Source organism: Sus scrofa, chromosome X (genome assembly GCF_054392235.1).
Source record: "Sus scrofa isolate SSC_HxYL_T2T_F1_AM1 chromosome X, Sscrofa_HxYL_maternal_Yorkshire_Landrace_v2.0, whole genome shotgun sequence".
NCBI lineage: Eukaryota > Metazoa > Chordata > Mammalia > Artiodactyla > Suidae > Sus > Sus scrofa.
Window position 1 is genome coordinate 110,377,422 of NC_139401.1, and position 19,524 is coordinate 110,396,945.

At 37.2% G+C, this 19,524-nt stretch overlaps 1 long non-coding RNA gene across 4 annotated transcripts in view; it reads left to right on the top strand.

Moving 5' to 3' along the window:
- Positions 1-19,524, top strand: part of LOC102165926 (uncharacterized) — a 1,721,850-nt gene that overhangs the window by 1,351,394 nt on the left and 350,932 nt on the right. For 2 of the 4 annotated variants that reach the window (XR_014835563.1, XR_014835570.1), the window contains one exon: positions 13,240-15,709. The exons of 1 other annotated variant lie outside the window; for it this stretch is intronic. This is a non-coding gene — a long non-coding RNA (uncharacterized LOC102165926). Of the gene's footprint in view, positions 1-13,239; positions 15,710-19,524 lie in introns of those variants that run through there. One more of the 4 variants, XR_014835565.1, reaches the window with a different exon arrangement.

Genomic DNA, 19,524 nt, shown 5'->3' on the forward strand with positions numbered 1-19,524 from the left:
GGTGTTGAAAGGGCCATCAGTTCTTGTTTTTCCATTGTTTTGAGGATGAGTTTCCCAATGCCACACTAAATGAGCAGTTTAGATCTGCAAAGAAACCAGTGACCAGTGAGCAGATGATTTCCCAAGAAGTTTCAATCAAATTTGAATTGGAATTATTGCCTCCTCACCTTTCTGTCACAAATATATCCATATCAGTCCTTAAAAGCTTATTTTACACATAATCTAGGGTCCTCTTCCTTCTCCTTGGTTTGGTCACAATTAACATTCTGTGCCCACATTTTATAGAGTTGAGCGAGACAATGTACAAAGCAGAAAAATTAATTAGCTAAATTAATAACTGTCATATAAAACCAGTAGGAAGAAGTGCGCAGCTTCTCAGACCCTAAAAGTGGAAGGAGGATTACACACATAGCCCAGAGGAAACTAGCAAAAACCATGCTCTAGGTTTTTATTGTACCATTCAACTCATAAAATAGCACCAAAATGTACCTCTGTGTGGGATTATTTTTTTTTTTGAAATATCTTGAAGATAGTGTTCTTTGAGCATTCTTTTTTTTTTTCATTTGTGAATAATTCTAATTATCTCATCATTTTCCTGGAATATTATTCTACTCCACTCCCTGTATTTGTTCCATCTGGAACTCTGATTTGAAAGATATTGAAATTTATAGATTTGTTTTATATTTCCCTTAATTATTCTTTGATATGGCCTATCTTTATCCCTTTATATTCTCTTTCAGTAAAATTCCACAAGTTGGCCCTCCAGTTCAGTAATTCACTCTTCTGCTTCATTTTTTTTTGTGTGTGCATGTTTGTGTGTTAATATTTGGTACTATCCATTCAACCAATATTCAGTAACTATTCATTGAATGCAATGATGTTATGTTACATCATATGTGCCTATTATATACTAATGAGTTGTAGAAGAAAAAGAAAAGAATACGGTGAGGGGGGTAATACTTTAGACAGAGTGGTCAGAATGGCCTCTCAGAAGAAGTTACAATAGAGCAGAGGCTTAAATCAAATGCAAGTGTGGATTCTTCCTTTACCTGAGGAAAGATTAAATGGAAATGTGCAACAAGGAAGTCATTGTGACTGAAGCCTACTGAGGAAGAAAGAAATGAAAAGAAATAGGGTTAAAGAGGTAAAATTGGGCAGGTTACTCAAGGCCATCTGGAGGACTATTGATTTCACTCATGTTTGACATTCAGCCAGTGTAGTGCTTTGAACAGGGGAGAAGCACAATCTGATTTATATTATAAAAGAGTTTCTCCTGCTATTCTGTTAAGAATAGGTTTTAGGTACAGGGACAAGGATGGGAACAAGGAGACTACAAAATTAACTCCAGCAAGAGATGGTGGCGGTTTGGTATAATGTACTAAATATTTGTATCCCTTCAAAACTCATATGGTGAAACCCCACTTCCAATATAATATTAGGAGACAGGGTCTTTGGGAGATAATTAGGATTGGATAAGGTCATGAGGGTAGACCCTTCATGATTGGGATTAGTACCCTTTTAAGCTCTCAAGATAACTCACTCTCCATCTTTGTTCTTGGCCATGTGGAGATACAGTGACAAATGACAAGTAACAAGTAACTCTGTAACCTTGCAGAGGGTCCTTACAAGGATTTGACTTTGCTGGCACCTGAGTTGCAGACTTTCAGCCTCTAAAACTGTGAGAAATAAATTTGTTATTTATATACCACCAATCTATGATACTTTGTTATAGCAGTTGGAAAGGACGTAGAAATTGGTTCCTGAGAAGTGAAATTGCTACTGTAACAAATACCTAAAAATATGGAAGTAATTTTAGAACTGGGTAGAAGTTTTGAAGTGCATGCAAGAAGAAGCCAGTATAGCCATGGAGCAAATTTAAAAGGAAATTTTGGTGAGAGCTCAGAAACAGAGGAGAGTTATAGAGAAATCTTCCATCTTCTTAGAGAATATATTAATAATTATAAACAGAATGTTGGTAGATATATAGACAGTAAAGGCCATTATGATGAGGTCTCAGAAAAAAGAAACGTGTTATTGGAAACTAGAGGAAAGCTGACCCTTATTATAAAGTGGCAAAGAACTTGGCTGCATTGTGTTTATGTTCTAGTGTTTTGTGGAAGGTAGACTTCAGAGCAATGAAATTGGATATTTAACTGAAAAGACTTCTGAGTAAAGTGTTAAGGATATATGACTTCCTCCTCTTGAAGGCTTATTATAAAATGTGAGAAAAAAGAAATTACTTAAAGATGGAATTCTTAAGCAAAAAAGTACTAGAATTTAAAGATTTGGAAAATTCTCAGCCTATCCATGTTGCAAAAAAATGGGAAACCATGTTTGGATGAGAAAACTAACAGTGTGTCTAAAGAATCCTTTGTCAAAGAGATTAGTAGGAGTATGAGCCATGGATGTAATCAGTAATCCCAGTAAGAAAACTGCCAGTTTGAAGTGAAGTGGGAGAAGACAGGAGGGAAGCAAGAAAGGCTGATGGACCTCTTGGATTTTATAAGGCAGGAGCTATTCGGCTGCAAAAGTGCACTATTCTTTAAGATGAGGAAAGAATGAGCCTGAAGGTGATTCGAGTCTGCCTCCTGAGTTCGAAAAGGAGCGGGGAGCATCACCTTTCTTTCAACAGGCTAGGGAATCTCTGCCCAAAGCTTTGGGGGTGAGGTCATCCAGCAGAGGTCTGGGAGCATAACTCCTGCCTGGCAGTGTTGTGGGGGCAAGACTGCCATCCCAGTGGGTCCAGAAGGTGGATTGCTGCCCAGTGGGTTTGGAGGGCAGAGTATAGAACCAAAGAGGATTATTCATTTGTTCTTTTTTAAAAATTATTGTTGTTAAGGTATAGTTGATTTATAGTGTTTTATCAAGTTCTATTATACAACAAAATGACCCAATCACACACATTTCCCTGTGCTGTACAGCAGGATCCCATTGCCCATCCATTCCAAATATAACAGTTTGCACCCAAAAAAACCTCCCAAATGCCCATACATCCCACTCTCTTCCCTTTCCGCCTTGGCAACCCCAAGTCTTCTCTTCTTGTCCATGATCTGTTTGTTTTTTGTTTGTTTGTTATTTTTAGATGGGATCATCTGTTCCACATGTTAGATTCCACAAATAAGTGATATCATATGGTATTTGTCTTTTTCTTTCTGACTTACTTCACTTAGTATGAGAGTCTCTAGTTCCATCCATGTTGCTGCAAATGGCATTAGTTTGTCTTTTTTATGGCTGAGTAATATTCCTAAGTATATATATTACATTTTTTTTTTGGCCTTTTTGTCTTTTCTAGGTCCACACCCATGGTATACAGATGTTCCCAGGCTAGGGGTCTAATTGGAGCTGTAGCTGCCGGCCTTATACCACAGGCACAGCAATGCAGGATCCAAGCCGCATCTGTGACCTACACCACAGCTCACAGCAACGCCAGATCCTTAACCCACTGAGCAAGGCCAGGGATCGAACCCCCAAACTCATGGTTCCTAGTCGGAACCACTGAGCCATGATGGGAACTCCATACATCTTCTTAATCCACTCATCTGTTGGTAGACATTTAGGTTGTTTCCATGTCTTGGCTTTTGTGAATAGCCATGCTGCTATGAACATAGGGGTGCATGTATCTTTTTCAATGAAAGTTTTGGTCCAGACATATGCCCAGCAGTGGAATTGCTGGATCATATGGTAGCTCTATATTTAGTTTCCTAAGGTACCTCCATACTGTTTTACATAGTGGTTGTACCAATTACATTCCCACCAACAGTGGATGAGGGTACCTTTTTCTCCACACCCTCTCCAGCATTCGTTATTTGTTGACTTGTTAATTATGGCCATTCTGACTGGTGTGAGGTGGTACCTCATTGTAGTTTGATTTGCATTTCTCTAATAATTAGTGATATTGGGCATTTTTTCATATGCCTGTTGGCCATCCAAATGTCTTCTTTGAAGAAATGTCTATTTAGGTATTCCACCCATTTTTCAATTAGGTCGTTTGTTTTTTTGTTGTTGAGTTGCGTGAGTTGTTTGTAATATTTTGGAGATTAGGCCCTTTTCTGTTGCATCACTGGCCAAGATTTTCTCCTATTCTATGGGTCATCTTTTCACTTTCTTAATGGTTTCCTTTGCTGTACAAAAGCTTTTGAGTTTGATTAGGTCCCATTGGTTTATTTGTGTCTTGATTGTCATTATTCTAGGAGATGGATCAAATAAGATGTTGCTGTGATTTATGTCAAAGAGCTTCTGCCTATGTTTTCCTCTAGGAGTTTTATACTGTCTGGTCTTATATATAGGTCTTTAATCCATTTTGAGTTTATTTTTGTGTATGGTGTTAGTGTTCTACTTTTATTCTTTTACATGTAGCTTTGCAGTTTTCCCAGCACCATTTATCCAAGAGGCTTTCTTCCACTGTATGTTCTGTCCTCCTTTGTCATAGATTAGTTGACCATAGGTACTTGGGTTTATACCTGGGCTTTCTATCCTGTCCCATTGGTCTATAAGTCTGTTTTTGTGCCAGTAGCATATTGTTTTCATGACTTAGCTTTGTAGTATTGTCTAAAATCAGGAAGCTTGATTCCTCCATTTTCATTTTTCTTTTTCAATATTGCTTTGGCAATTTGGGGTCTCTTGTGTATCTATACGAATTTTAAAATATTCTGTTCTAGTTCTGTGAAGAATGTCTTTGGTAATTTGATAGGGATTGCATTGAATCTGTAGATTGCCTTGGGTAGTATAGTCATTTTGATAATATTGATCCTTCCAATACAAGAGCATGGTATATCTTCCATCTGTTTGTGTTGTCAAAGAGGATTATCCTTGAACCTTAAGATCTCATGAAGTTTGCCTAGCTCAGTTTTGAATTTCCTTGGGACCTGTCCTCCCTTTCTTCTTCCCCATTTCTTCCTTTGGAATAGGATTCTATCCTTTTCCAACATAATATTTTGGTTTAGTTTTGCATAACTTGTTTGGTTTACATGTTGACATCTAGGGAAGAATTTGCCTCAGGATAAATTGTACCTTAAGCCCATCTATATCTGATTTGATGTTATTAGATGAAACTTTAAACTTAATCTTTAGAGTTGATGTTGGACCAACTTAAGTTTGGGGGCTACTGGGCTGGAATGAATATATTGTAAACGTGAAAAAGACATGAATTTGGGGGGCCAGTGGTGGGATGTTGTGGCCTTAATGTTTGTACCACTCCCCTAGAATTCATATGATGAAACCCTATCCCCAATGTGATGGTATTAGGAGGTGGGGCCTTTGGGAGGTAATTAGGATAGAAACTATAATGAAGTTGGAAGCCTCATGACTGAATTAGTGGCTTCATAACAGTCAGAATCGGTCTTCCTCCCCCTTTCTGCTCTCTGGCATGTGAGGTTACAAGAAGTCAGCAGTCTACAACTGGGATGAGGGTCTTCCTCATAATTCAATCATGCTGTCACCCTGACCTCAGATTTTTAGCTTCCAGAACTGTGAAAAGTAAATATCTGGTGTTTATAAGTCATGTAGTCTCTAGTACTTTGTTTTAGCAGCCTGAATAGACTGAGACAGTTGATCCTTCAGTTTATAATTCAGCAATCTACCCATGATCTCTAATTGAATCTGTCATCTGGTCTACTAGGAGAAGCAGGTCTCTACAGCACAGGGACTGTATTGTCTAGATAAGTGTGTAGAGATAGCCATCTAATTACCATGTTAATTATGTCCCCGCTTGCACTTGTTTTTGTCTGTCTGCAAATATGGAACCCCTTTAGGACTGATCCTCCCTTTTTGATTGCATAAGCTTTTCTCACGACAGTTTCCTTCTGAGGCTTAACGTCTACTTTCTAGTTTTCAATGATTCCTCACAATTTCTGGTTCACTGAGAATATCTCTTATTGATTTTCAGCATCTGTCTGTTCTCTGTCTCTTCATCTTTCCCATATGTGTGTATGTATTTGCATGTGTATATGTGTGTGCATTTGTTCCTGTTTATATTTCCATTTGTACCTATAATTTTGTGGGTTTGATGCCAGAAGGAAATATATTTATCTCTTTGCTTGACTGGAAGGTAGATTTTAAAATAAAATTTGAAAAAAATGTCTCCTTGAGCAAAACAAACCATGTATGAAATTCCAGGGTTCCAATAGATTACACTGTGCATATACTTCTGATGATCAGTGCATACGTCTTTTTTTTTGACATTTGATGCTTCAGAAGAAATTTAGTAATATGATGGTTCATGTTGAATGCTGAACCCTGAGGCATTATCAATGTACTCTAGCCACTTAATAGAAAATTATTCAGGAGTTTCTGTTTCAGATAATGATGAGATCCACTGGCCCCTATCTTTAGTGGTTATTTCTGTGGGTAAGGGAATGAAATAGGTGAGACATTCATATTCACCAACCATAATTAATTTTGGTGTTATAGGGCCTCAGGCTAAAGCACTAGCTCTGATAAGCCAATTTAGGAAGGGGGATTTGGGTTACTAGCCACTTGTTACTTTCTGGCCTATCATCCGATGACATGTCCCCATCCAGGGCAGGAGCACCACAGAACACATATCTTAATTATGGACTAGTCTTCCATGTCCTCTTCTGGCTTAAGACTGCACAGAAGGTGCTATTAGAGAGCTGCAAACACTATATCCTTTTGTTTGTTCCCTGGCCTTTAGCATAATACTCTTATTGTTATAATTCAAATGACAACTGCTCACCTGAAGACTTGTCAGGAGTCCTTCTCCTTCAGTGATAGATCCAAAGGAGAGATCCCTGGAACTTTGTTGGGAGAAATCAGAGCTGTACATAATGAATGAATGAAGGCATTACAACTCAAGCCCTGGAGAAAAGAGACAATATTTTGGAATTTTCTTTAATGAGTTCTAGGATTTTCTTTGGATAAAAATGGAGACAAAGTAGCAGTGAACACTGCCATCAGTGAATTCTGAATGCTGACACACCATGGGGGGCACAGAAAAGTATAGGGAAATTAAGTGTGCATATTTGGAAAACATCATCTGGAAAAAAAGAAAAGTAAAAACTATAGTTCAGTAAATGTATGGTATCCACAATAAATTTTCAAATATTTTAGGTAGAAAGATACCTTTGTTATTGCATAAAAAGATCATTCAGGTAAATAACAATCCTCTCTTACTATTAGAAGGTCATGGTCATAATGAATGGGGAGAATAATGCTCTTTTAGCTACTACCCCATTGAAAAAGATGAAAAAATGTATTGCTAATTGAGAACTGAAGCTTGCCAGTATGGTGTGACATCATGGTTGTCAGAAGCCTGTCTGCAGGTCCTTTACATCACTTACAAAGAATTACTTGCCTACACAAAAGCAGTACTTCAGGAATGGGAAGCACCTGGTTGACTGCTGAAAAATGCTGGGAGTAAATATTGAGTGGACATACCCAAGCATAATTCTTAGGACTGATGATGATAATGATGATGACTCTCCCTTAATATAATCTCAAAACAGAGTGAAACACTGGTATGGTCACAACCAAGAAAAAGCACATTGCAAAAAATGCTTTTGTCCTTTGAATCCAACAAGAATGACTCATCTTTATGCAGATCCATATCTGACAATCACAAGATGCTCCCTGAGCATTACTCTTCCCCCTTTCCTTCCTTTTTTTTAGGGCTGCACCCATGGCTTATGCAGGTTCCCAGGCTAGGGGTCAAATCGGAGTTATAGCTGCCGGCCTATGCCACAGCCACAGCAACACAGGATCCAAGCTGTGTCTGCGACCTACACCACAGCTCATGGCAATGCCAGATCCTTAACCCACTGAGTGAGCCAAAGGATCAAACCCACAACCTCATGGTTCCTAGTCGGATTGATTTCTGCTGTGCCATGATGGGAACTCCCCCTTTCCTTCCTTTCTTCCTCACTCCTTCCTTCTTCCATTTCTTCCCTCTCTCCCTTCTTCAAATATAATTTAACAGGCTTATGTATGACATATCCTAATGGGAGGTCATTTCCACTGGCACTTGAATGATCCTACGCTAAGAACTATCCTGACCTCCATTAAATCTCACCATTCTTTTTGCAGAATTGAGCCCCCTCCTCAGAATTTTAGAAAATAACTAGAAAATAGTTATGAAAGGAAGAGGGCTTATTGGAATTTTCCCCATTGTTTGAATCTTGCCTACAAGGATTAATGAGCAGGAGATGGAAACTTTTCTTGCAGGAATGGAGTAAGACTTAGAGCCTTTATAACAACTATTTGTTGATTTAGTAGAAATTGTGTTTCACCAGCAGGGTCATTCATCAGCATGAGGCACTAGCAGCAATGTGCCCAGGAAAATCAATTTTGTAGAAGACTCAGAGCTTACCAGAAGTCTTATGCTCTGAATGCAGGAGATTCATTTTGGTTTCTGATGAGTAAAAAGAAAGAATAAAAATGAGCATTTTAAACCAAGGCACACATCGTCATCGTGCTCTGTCAAGTTTTATCAGTCAAAGCTGTTTAACAAAATTTTATGGATTTCTTAACCTTTTTGTAATGGAAATTAATCATTTAGGTTTCAGCAAACCTGAAACACTCAGTACTTCAGATCAGATGGACTTTCTTTCTGGACATAAGAATTCATCATACTCATCATCACCATTACTTAGCATGTTGGTTAATTATTGACCATAAAAGTGGCAATATTTTATTGTTCTCAAGCCCACAATAAAGATACATACTATTTAATTATTCCTTAGCATTTTAATATCTATTGTCTAACCCCCTCCATTTTTATCCACATTTAAGATTAGGGACAAGACATATTTCAATTAACTTTTTCATCCTGAATAGAGTCCTCACTACAACCAGCTCATTTATCTATCCCTGCCTTGTGAGGGAATGTCATTTGAAAAAATGACAGCTGGAGTAAACTTTGAGTGGAGCTATGGAATGAGTAGGACAGACCAATGGCTACCTTGAAAGGCCTTAGGATGGGGGAAAGTACACATATGGGCCCTGGTCAGAATGGACAGGCTATGGATATTAGATGCATTTGGAATGGCACCTAGAGGAAGAATTTCAGGTTTGTGTTAGGACACTTAAAGAGAGGGTAAAATTGACAATATGTAGAAATCAACTCCTTCACAGTTTTACTGAAAGCTGGCACTATAATAATGTAATCTGCATATTAACTACGTAGCACCAAGAAAGGGAAAGCTTGGAACTAATTTAGCTTGAAAAGGTATAATTAAGCAACCAATTCTTTTGCAATGGCAGGCAACATCCTCCTTAATAAATCACACTCATACAATAAAGTTTTACCTTCTAACTTTACAGATGATAGAACTGGGCCTCAGAAACAGAAGAAACCAACCCAAGATCTCCTAGGTAGGAAGTGGAGAGACAGAACTAGATACCAGGTCCTAGGAATACCAGCCATGAGCATCTTCCTAACATCACTGATTGTTTCTACCACTGGTAGAATATAAGATCAAGTGTCAAAAGGCTAATACCATCCTTTTAAGATGTGTTTTTTTCAGAGTCCTAGGCTGTCCTAGGGAAAATAGAAGTTGCATTTACCAGTAATCACTTCTGAAATATTCAGTCTTCATTACTCATAACCACTCCCTTCTAATGCCGAGTTTGATACAACTGACAATGCTATTTCTTGGGAAACTGCTTTGGTTTCTTATTGATGGTCTTAATGGATTCAAAATACTCAGAGGATATCTCTCTTTCTGTCTGTCTCTGAGATTTCCAGTTTAGCCTCTTTATGTAGTTTTTTTATTATTATTACTATTTTTGGTTATTATCATTATTATTATTCCTATTTCACAAATAGAAACATAAAGCCCTAAAGGGTGACATCTTCTTCAAAGACACATAGCTATGAAACTTTGGAGTGGGGACTAAACTTCAGATCCTTCTCCTGCAGTGCTTTGCATTTGTCTATCCTTGACTGTGAATAACTCTCTGAGATGTTGGATGGAGACTGAGATTAGCTCCTCTGAAAATAAAATGAATTAAAACATCTATGAGTTATGTATGTGTTTTATAATTAGAGTATGTGTGGTAGACAGTGATAGGAGCTGAGCCATTACCTCAAAGAACCAGTGTGGGAAAGAAACTGACAACAAAGAAGTTCTATGCTTAAGAACAAAATTACTTCCTGAAACAGGAAATGTTGGCTACAAAGGGGAGACAGAAAAAAATGAAGATCAATGGCTATTTTCCACAAATCCTTTTGAAAACTCAATCTACTAGGGAAGTAACTATTCATTTTATAAAATTATGCGATATTTACACTTCATGATTTATTCAGAAGCAAGTACTGAGATGCAATAAGTAATATGTTCTCATTTATGAAAAGGGGTCTTCAGGGGACAATTGGATATTAAACTTAATTATTCCTATATGTGTATTCTGTGATAGGACAACTTTGTTCAATTTCAAATAGAAGATATAGTAAACATTTCTTATTCAGCATATTTGGGGTGGGATGGATGCCTATAAATTAAAAAAAATCTTTTTAATGAAGTTCTACTTTTTATTATTTATGGTGGTTTTTATTTTATTATTTATGGCAATATGAGGACTTGAGAAATATAAGAACTTGAGTTTCTGAACCCGCTTCTATCAAGTAGCTTTAAAGAAGAAAATTATTCCCTGTGGAAATATACTAAGGCTTTTTAGTATAGAAAAGAGTTGCATGTAGGTTTCTGAGCACTTGGCTGTGTTTCCTGGGTATAAGAAGATTACTTGTGATCATGCCTGAAATCCTATGTGTGGTTGGGGTCACAACACAGAAAACTTTCCTTCCAGTCTCATCTCATTCCTTTCCCTCTAGCACATGGAGCCATCTTCATGGAACAATGCTTTGACCATGTTATCAAAATCAAGGATCTATAGTAGTTCTTAATAGCTAGAAATGGATTCTCCAGGATGATGCCTGATGTGATAGAAATAACATAGGATTTGAAGGTAGACAAAGCCAGGTTCTAATCCATGCTCTGCTAATTTGTAATGTTTGCAAGCCATTCGAAATTTTTGAACTTCATTTTTTGCTTCTCTAAAATGGAATTATACATGTTAACCCCCATGATTAGTTGAATATTAAAGATAGTATTGATGTAGATTATTTAAAAGGGCCTTAATAGGGGCTTCCCTGGTCTAGCTATCAAGGATTTAGCATTGTCACTGCTGTGGCTCAGGTTCAGTCCTGGCCCAGGAACTTCTGCATGTCATGGAAGTGGCCATAAATAAATAAATACATAAAAGGGCCTTAATAACTCCTTCCATTCCTGCATGCATGACATTTTTCAATGTGACTTTGCAGCTTCTTCCATCAAAAAGTAGAGTTTAGTTCTCCACTTCTTAATCTGAATTTGGCTATGTGGTAAACTGGTCAATTAAACATTACCACACATGTTGCAAGCAGAGGCTTTAAAAGTGCTTGCACATTGAATATTGCCCTTTCTTTCCCCTTCTGGCACCTAGCTACTAAGTGTAAAAGCCTAAGCTAGCCGGCTGGATGATAAGAAACACTTGGTCCATCCACCCACATAGCTGCAGTTGACAAGAAGCCAACTCCCAGAAGCTAACTGCAGATGTATTAATGTGCCCAGCCAAGATCATCAGAAGAACTGTCCAAAAGAGCCCAGCTCAAATTCCCAACTTGCAAAATCATGAGTTAAATACATGTTTCACTTTAAGTTACCAGGTTTTGAGAGATTCTTATACAGCAAAAGTTAAGTGATAACAAATGTCGTAAAAAGCCCATTACAGTCCGTGGGATGTAATAGATGCCTCAGATTGGTATTTCTCCATCCTACCTAATGTTGCTTGACATGGACATCTCGAATTTTTATTACTTACCTACATAAAGCTTCCCAAACCATTGACATAACTACCATGCTTCTCTCTCTACCTATGGAAATCTATTTTTCCACAACACCTTATTTCAAATCCCAACACCTCCACAAGGCCTTCTTTAACTTTTGGGGCCTAAGAAGAGCAGATGTGGGGCTCCCAGGGTGGGGAAAGGGGAGGGAGTGAGATGGATTGGCATTTGGGGGGGGGGTTGGGGATGCAAACTGTTATATTTGGAATGGATGGGCAATGGGATCCTACTCTACAGCACAGGGAAATGTGTGTGATTGGGTCACTTTGTTGTACAGCAAAACTTGATGAAACATTGTAAATAAACTATACTTTAATAATATAAAAATAAAAATAAAATAAAAAGGACTCAAGTTGAAAAAAATGCAAACTACTGGGGCTTGCTATTATTACTTTTATTTTTTCTGATACTCTACTATTTACAGTCTAAAATAAACAATGTAGAACTTTAGGTATTAATTCATTATCCCTTAATAATTGATTCATGTGTGTGGATTTTCATTCAGTGAGTAAAATGTTTAGTGAATTGTTACTAGATATAAGACCATGTGATAGATTTTGGAGACAGAGATGAATAAGATATAACTCTACCCTCAAGTTATTCACAGTAGCAATAAATGCAGACAAATAACAGTAATGCAGTGTGATTTGTGCTATAAGAGAGGTTAAATATAGTGGTGGGACAAAGGCAGTTTCAGGTGTTGGAAAATTTTTACAGAAAGACTTGTGGTTAAGAATTCCACCCTCTCTCTGCCCCCCTCATTCTGGTAAACTCAGTCTTCCAATATTCAGCGGGAATAGTGTATATGAAGTTATTAAAAAACTGTGCTTTATCTTTGGTGCATAACAACACTGTCAGTTTCTCCTGAGAATTTATTGTGAAATTGGCATTATTATTTCTATTCTGCAGATGAGTAAACTGCAGCTAAAGGTATTAAACAACTTGTGTAAAATCTTGTTTTCTTTCTGCAAACTAAACTATATGCATCTTTAGGACAATGACCACAATGTAAATCTCTGTTTTTAATAAAACATATAGAACATAACAATTGTCAGTGAACACCTATGGAATGAAAGAGAAAAAGGAGCTGGATAAAATAGTTTTCTCTCATAGGTTAAGAAGGAATTCAGTGTCTTCCCCTTTGTCTTAGCATAAAATACAAAAACTTGGTCTATAGGTCTCTGAAGGAACTATCACTAATATATCTTTACAAGCTCCACTCATGCTTGACTCAATCGTAATATTTGTGTTCTAGCCATATTAGGCTTTTCTCAGTTCTTAGAATGTACCAAACCCTCTCCTGGGCCTTTAATATCTACTATTTCCTCTGTCTGGAATGTTCCCCTCTGCTGTGACTCCCCCTCACCTCTATATGTGACCAACTCATACTCATCCTTCAGGTTTCAGCTCAAGCATCACTTCTTACTGAAGGAAACCATGAATCCACACACTAGATCAGCTCTTCCGCTTAGAGACACCGACAGAATTGTATGTATCTCTATAATTTTAATTACATTTTTACCTTTTGTCTTTCCTTCTATATTGATAGCCCTCTAATCTCTTGTTCACTGCTTTGTCCCCGGTGGTCATGGCATATAGTAGGCATTCACAACTTTCATTCATTCATTTAAGTAAATGTATTATTTGGTGAGGAGTCTGTGCCTGTCCTCTGTAGAAATAGATATTGTGTTGTGGGGCAAAGTATTTCACTTGGTGCTATAGTATGGCTTTAAATGTCATCAGGCTTGAAAGAGATCTATGCACATCGTATCCACTCTGCACTTGGCTCTATGTTGTATATTCAGTATCTTGATTAAGAATGAAAGATATGTGACTCCCAAGCAGTCCTTGCTAATACAGGCATTTCCCTTCCATCTGCTTGGCATTGTCTAAAATTAAATGATATAAAATAGATCATGAGAATTGTAATCTTTTAAAAACAAATTGGCTAATGTTTTCTACTGGGAAGATTTCTTTAAGAAGGTTTGAAAAACTATATCCATCAACTTCCAATGACATTCACTTTTTAAAAAGAGGCCAATTTGATCATGAAATGCCTGTTGAATGAATTTTATTTTTGGTGGATTTTTCCCTTTAGATATATTTTGTCCATAGAGTTAATAGCCAGTGTTTTCCAATTCTTAAAAAATAATAACATCACTGAATCATCATCAGTGGAAATAGTTGTCTGGAAACATTTACTAAAATTATTTTAAGAATTCTGACTCCAAGAAGCATAATACAAGTGTTAAAACTCAGTTCTTGGAGTTCCCATCATGGTCAGTGGTTAATGAACCTGACTAGGAACCGTGAGGTTGCGGGTTCGATCCCTGGCCTTGCTCAGTAGGTTAAGGATCCAGAGTTGCCATGAGCTGTGGTGTGGGTCTCAGACGCGGCTCAGATCTGGCGTTGCTGTGGCTGTGATGTAGGCCAGTGGCTACAGCTCTGATTGGACCCCTAGCCTGGGAACCTCCATATGCCGTGGGAAGCAGCCCTAGCAAAGGCAGAAAGACAAAACAACAACAACAAAAAACCTCAGTTCTTGTAGCAGGATAAAACTGGGTTTGAATTCAAGCTCTGCTATTATGTCATATATAGCGGTGGGACTTTTGAACAAGTTACTTAATATTTGTAGTCTCAGGTTTCTTATCTGTGAAATAGGGATCCTAATAGTATCTGCTTCACTGGGTTGTTTCAAGGATTAAAGGAGATAATCCATGTTAAGTACTTAACTCATATCAACTGTGCGTTTACCATTTCCTCAACGCAATTATTTAGTATCAAAATTCTTGATAATGATTATTACAAGGAGAAAGGATTAGGGAGACCATTTTAAGCTACTTGAATGAACAAATGCATGGAACTGAGGCTATGAAAATAGTATGAAGCCATGTTTAGGGGTCAGTGAGGAGAATCTTCCACCTTGATGGCAGAGTTTATGAAGGAGACTAATAGGAGACCAGATTGGGGATGAGTGTATCAAGGATAAGAAATTGGAATTCTATACTGTGAACAACAGGGAGTCACTTTCTTTTAAACAGCCCCAGGTTTGTAGTATATGTTCTGTTATAATTTCAAAGTATCAGGGGAAGCTTTATTTTCTACCAAATGCTATGGATTGAATTGTGTTGAAATCCTAACCCTCCCCCCTTCCCCCATTCCTCAGGCCATGGTATTTGGAGAGGGAGCCTTTGGGAGGTAATTATGTTTATATGAGGTCATGAAAATAGGACCCTGGTGATGGGAAGAGAGGGAGACACCAGAGCTATCTTCCTGCCATGGCAGGACATTGTGAGAAAACAGCTGTCTAAAATGCAGGAAGAAAACCCTCACCTGAAAACAACCAAGCTGGTGCTCTGATTTTAGACTTCCAGGCTGAGGAAGTATAAGGAAATAAATTTCTGTTGTTTAAACTGCCAGGTCTATGATATTTTGTTATGGCAACCCAAGCAGACTAAGATACCAAATGTTGAGAAGTCATGCTGCTTGAAAATACTGTTTTTTAAAATGTGGTTTTAAATAATGTCCTGGTACAGCATGAATTTGTAGCTGCAAGTTCGTTAACAATAAGCAGTGGGTCCCACCTTATCAAATACTTTGCTCTTTGAGTGATAAATGTTAAGGATAATTTGATACAATGTAATCAGTAAACACCTATCAGGAGAATACCAATAAACAAGGAAAATTACTGCTCTCAGAGCAGTTCTCAAATATGCATTCTTCTGATATGCAGATTTATACCAGGGACCTTTATGGTATAAGGTCTCCTCTTTATGCTATGAAGACACTGATATGGGAAAATTAGAGCCTCAAAAGAAAAGGAGTTCAAAATTAATAAAAAATTTCTTAAGCAAACCAATGGGAAATAAATAACAGAGTACTTATAAATAAATTCATTCATTCATTTACTCATTCATTCATTGAATAGACATTTGTTTTCACTTATATCTTCTATTTGGTAAATCCACTTTTGCCTTTAAGGAAAATTGTAGACAATCTTGAATGAGTCAAAAAGATAATAGCAGAAGGCTTGGAGATAAGGTTATGTCCTCTCAATTTAGGTATGTAGATAACCAAGCAGATAAAATAAGCCTTCTGGTTGTTGAAGAGGTAAGCTACCACCACCAAAAACATTAAATAAAAATAAAAGTAAAAGACCCCTCTGATGACTTTATATCAAGTTGTTATCAGTTCTTCCTATATATTCAGATAAGTTTACACTTAATATGAAAATGAGCTATTTTTTTGACGCTGAGAAAGGAGCTAATGGTGATAGATCTTTAACTCTTCTCAAAGGTTTATGAAACACACAAATCCTTATATATCTTTAAATTGTGCTGTATTTTGTTTCCCATTTGATTATTGTACTTTAACAAGTAAATATGCTCAACTGGTGAACAAGGCCTCCTTTTTGCCTTGAAATATATTGAGTTTAAAAGCATGACTCCTTTAACCACAATCATGAAACACAGTTGTTCCAAATACAAGGCTATTATTGTAATACCGTCAACATGGTGAGAGGTGATCCTAGTGGCAATCCAAATACTTAGTCATAAATGGTATTTTTCCATAATTTCAAAACACCATTGAAAACAACTAGTTATTTTGAAAGCAACCAGTTTATTACCATTGTTTCATTGAAAATAGATAACTGGGAGTTCCTGCTGTGGCACAATGGGATTGGCGGTGTCTCTGCAGTGCCAGGACACAGGTTCCATTACCTGCTTAGCCCAGTGGGTTGGAGGATCCTGCACTGCCATAGCTGCAGCTCAGATCTGGTCCCCAGGAACTCCTGTGCCACAGGGTGGCCAAAAAAGAAAAACAAACAAAATTTTTTTAAAAATAAGAAAATAGCTGCTTTTAAGTCAGCTCGTTTTATATAGGTGCAACATTGAGGTAATGTCAGTTGTAAATTTTTGGATCTACAATATTCTTATATTTTATTACCTTTGGTGTACATATCTTCAAATACACTCTGCACATTCAATGCATTAAAAGGGATCTAATAATAACTCATATGTTTATATGTGTATAACTCTACACTTCAAAAGTATTTTATGTGCAATTTCTCATATGATTTTTAAGTTTTTTTTCTCCATTTTACGGATGTGTTAATTGATGCTTAGGGAAGTTAAGTGGTTCACCCAAGCTCACACAGTTACTACATGACAAACATACCACTAGAACTCAGGCATCTAACTCTCAGTTCAGTGCTGCTTCCATTTCATCAAGCCAAGCACCTCTCTTCTCAGAGAAAAGTGAAAAGTTCATCCCCTTGAAACCCTTTCTTTAGAAAGACTACTTTTTTATCCTTTTCCTCATCGATCTTCATTTTTCTTTATAGCTCTTTAATCATGGCCTTCTGTCACTATCAATGACATTCAGAGTTTTATGCTTCTCTTGCCAAGGTAGAACCACAGCTTTCTTCTTTGAGAAAATCCTTTGGCAATTTTTTTTAATGTTTGTAAGAGGCATATTTTGGAAATAGTAGTTTATCATTGAGACACCAGGATAGGATATGGACAATTCTGGATAGAAAAGAAAAATTTGTAACAATACTGTATCATATTCAGATAATCAGTAGGCTAAATTTTTGAAAGAGCAGCTCTAGGGGATGGAATAGAAGAGGATTCCTAGTAGATTCTAAATGTGCTAAATGATTGAATTAGGATTTGGACTGATTGTAAACATAAAGATGAGCAGTCATATAGATCAGATTTGTCTAATAGAAATATAATGCAAGCCATATATGTAATTTTACATTTTTGAATAGGCATACTTAAAAAGTGAATATAAACAAATAAAATGAATTTAATATTTTATTTAACTCAATATATTCAAGTATTTTAACATGCAATAATTATAACATGCAATAAGCATTTAAAAATTATTGGTGATAGGATTTCCCGTTCTGACTCAACAGTAATGAACCTGTCTAGTATCCGTGAGGATGTGGATTCGATCCCTGGCCTTGCTCAGTTGGTTAAGGACCCATTGTTGACATGAGCTGCAGTATAGTTTGCAGATGTGGCTCAGATCCTGTATTGCTGTGTCTATGGCATAGGCCAGCAGCTGAAACCCCTAGCCTAGGAACTTTCATATGCCACAGGTGTGCCCCCCAAAAAAATGCAAAAAAAAAATTATTGGTGGTACATTTTATATCCTTTATTATTATTATTTTTTATGACTGTGTCGGTGGCATATGGAAGTTCCTGGGTCAGGGACTGAATCTGAGCCACGGCTGTGACAACACCAGATCCTTTAACCCACTGTGCCAGGCCACCAGGCTGGGGGTCAAATCTATACCTCTGCAGTGACCCGAGCGTCTGCAGTTTGATTCTTAACCCACTAGGCCACAGTGGGAACTCCTACATTCTTTTTTAATAGTAAATTTTTGAGATCTAGTTAATATTTTGCACTTCTAGCATGTACTGGTTTTTATCAATCGTATTTCAAGTGTTTAATAGCCACATATGGCCAGTGTCTGCTCTATTGGATAGAAAAGTCTGGAACTTTTAATAAAGTCTATGTTATATATAGTCATGGAAATAATTAATTTCTACTATTACTTGGAAAATGATTCAGATACAGTTTCATGCTTCCAGATGTGAATGTTCATATACATTTAGGATAGAAGTGGACTAAAGTGAAATTTTTCAACCTTAGCACTATTGACATTTTTAGCCAGATAGTTCTTTGTTGTGGAAGACTGTCTTGTGCATTACAGGATATTTATCAGTATCCTTGGCCTCCACCCACTAGACGTCAGTAGGATTCTCTCCCATGTCTCCAGAATATGCCAAATGTCGCCTAGGGGTTGGGGAAATGTCAACTATGGTTGAGAATCGATGATCTAAAGAATGTGTCTAACCAAAGATTTTTAGACAGACTGAATAGTACACAAAGTAGAGATTCTCAAACTCTGAGCCCTAAATACCAATCCTTCATTGCATTGTCAATGTGTGCATCTTGAATGGTTGGATAAGAGGACCAATATGATTTGGTAACCTTTGCAGAATCTCATGTTGCCCAGGACAATGATTTGGGACCTAGATTGAATTGGTTAGCTCTCCTTTCTTTCAAAGTCAGAGAGAATAATCTTGAACCTCTCCCTGAAGTAACTGGAAGGAGAAAGTAAAGAATGGCTTGTTCAGAGAAAACCAATTTAAGTAATAGAGAGGAAAAAAAGACATGTGTCTTGCAAGTGGTAAATTGTGAAAGGTTATAGGCACATACTATGTTATCCAGTCTAAGAAACATTGCTTAGCTTTCAAAACCCTCCAAAATCTGACCTCCTCTTACTTATCCAAAAATCTCTCTCACATCTTCCCAAATAGAAGTCTAAACCAGTTAGACATACTTGCTTATAGTTGGCTTAATATACCATGGTCCTACCCATGTTCAAGCATTTGTTCATGCTATTTCTCTCATGTAGGATATTCCCCCAATTTCCTTTTACTAATCTAAACTTCATTTAAGATCCTGTTCAAGCTCTAGGGTATTCTTGAAGTCATATCTGGCTTAACTGATTTATAGTGATCAATCTCTCTTTTTTTTAATGCTGAGGCAAATTAAGTGTGAAGTTGAGAGCTGCTCTTTTGTATGGGCTTGTCTTATAACCATGGTGAGAGTCTAAGTTTCAGGAGGGCAGGGGGTTTTCTTTTTTTGTCCAAACACAAAAATAC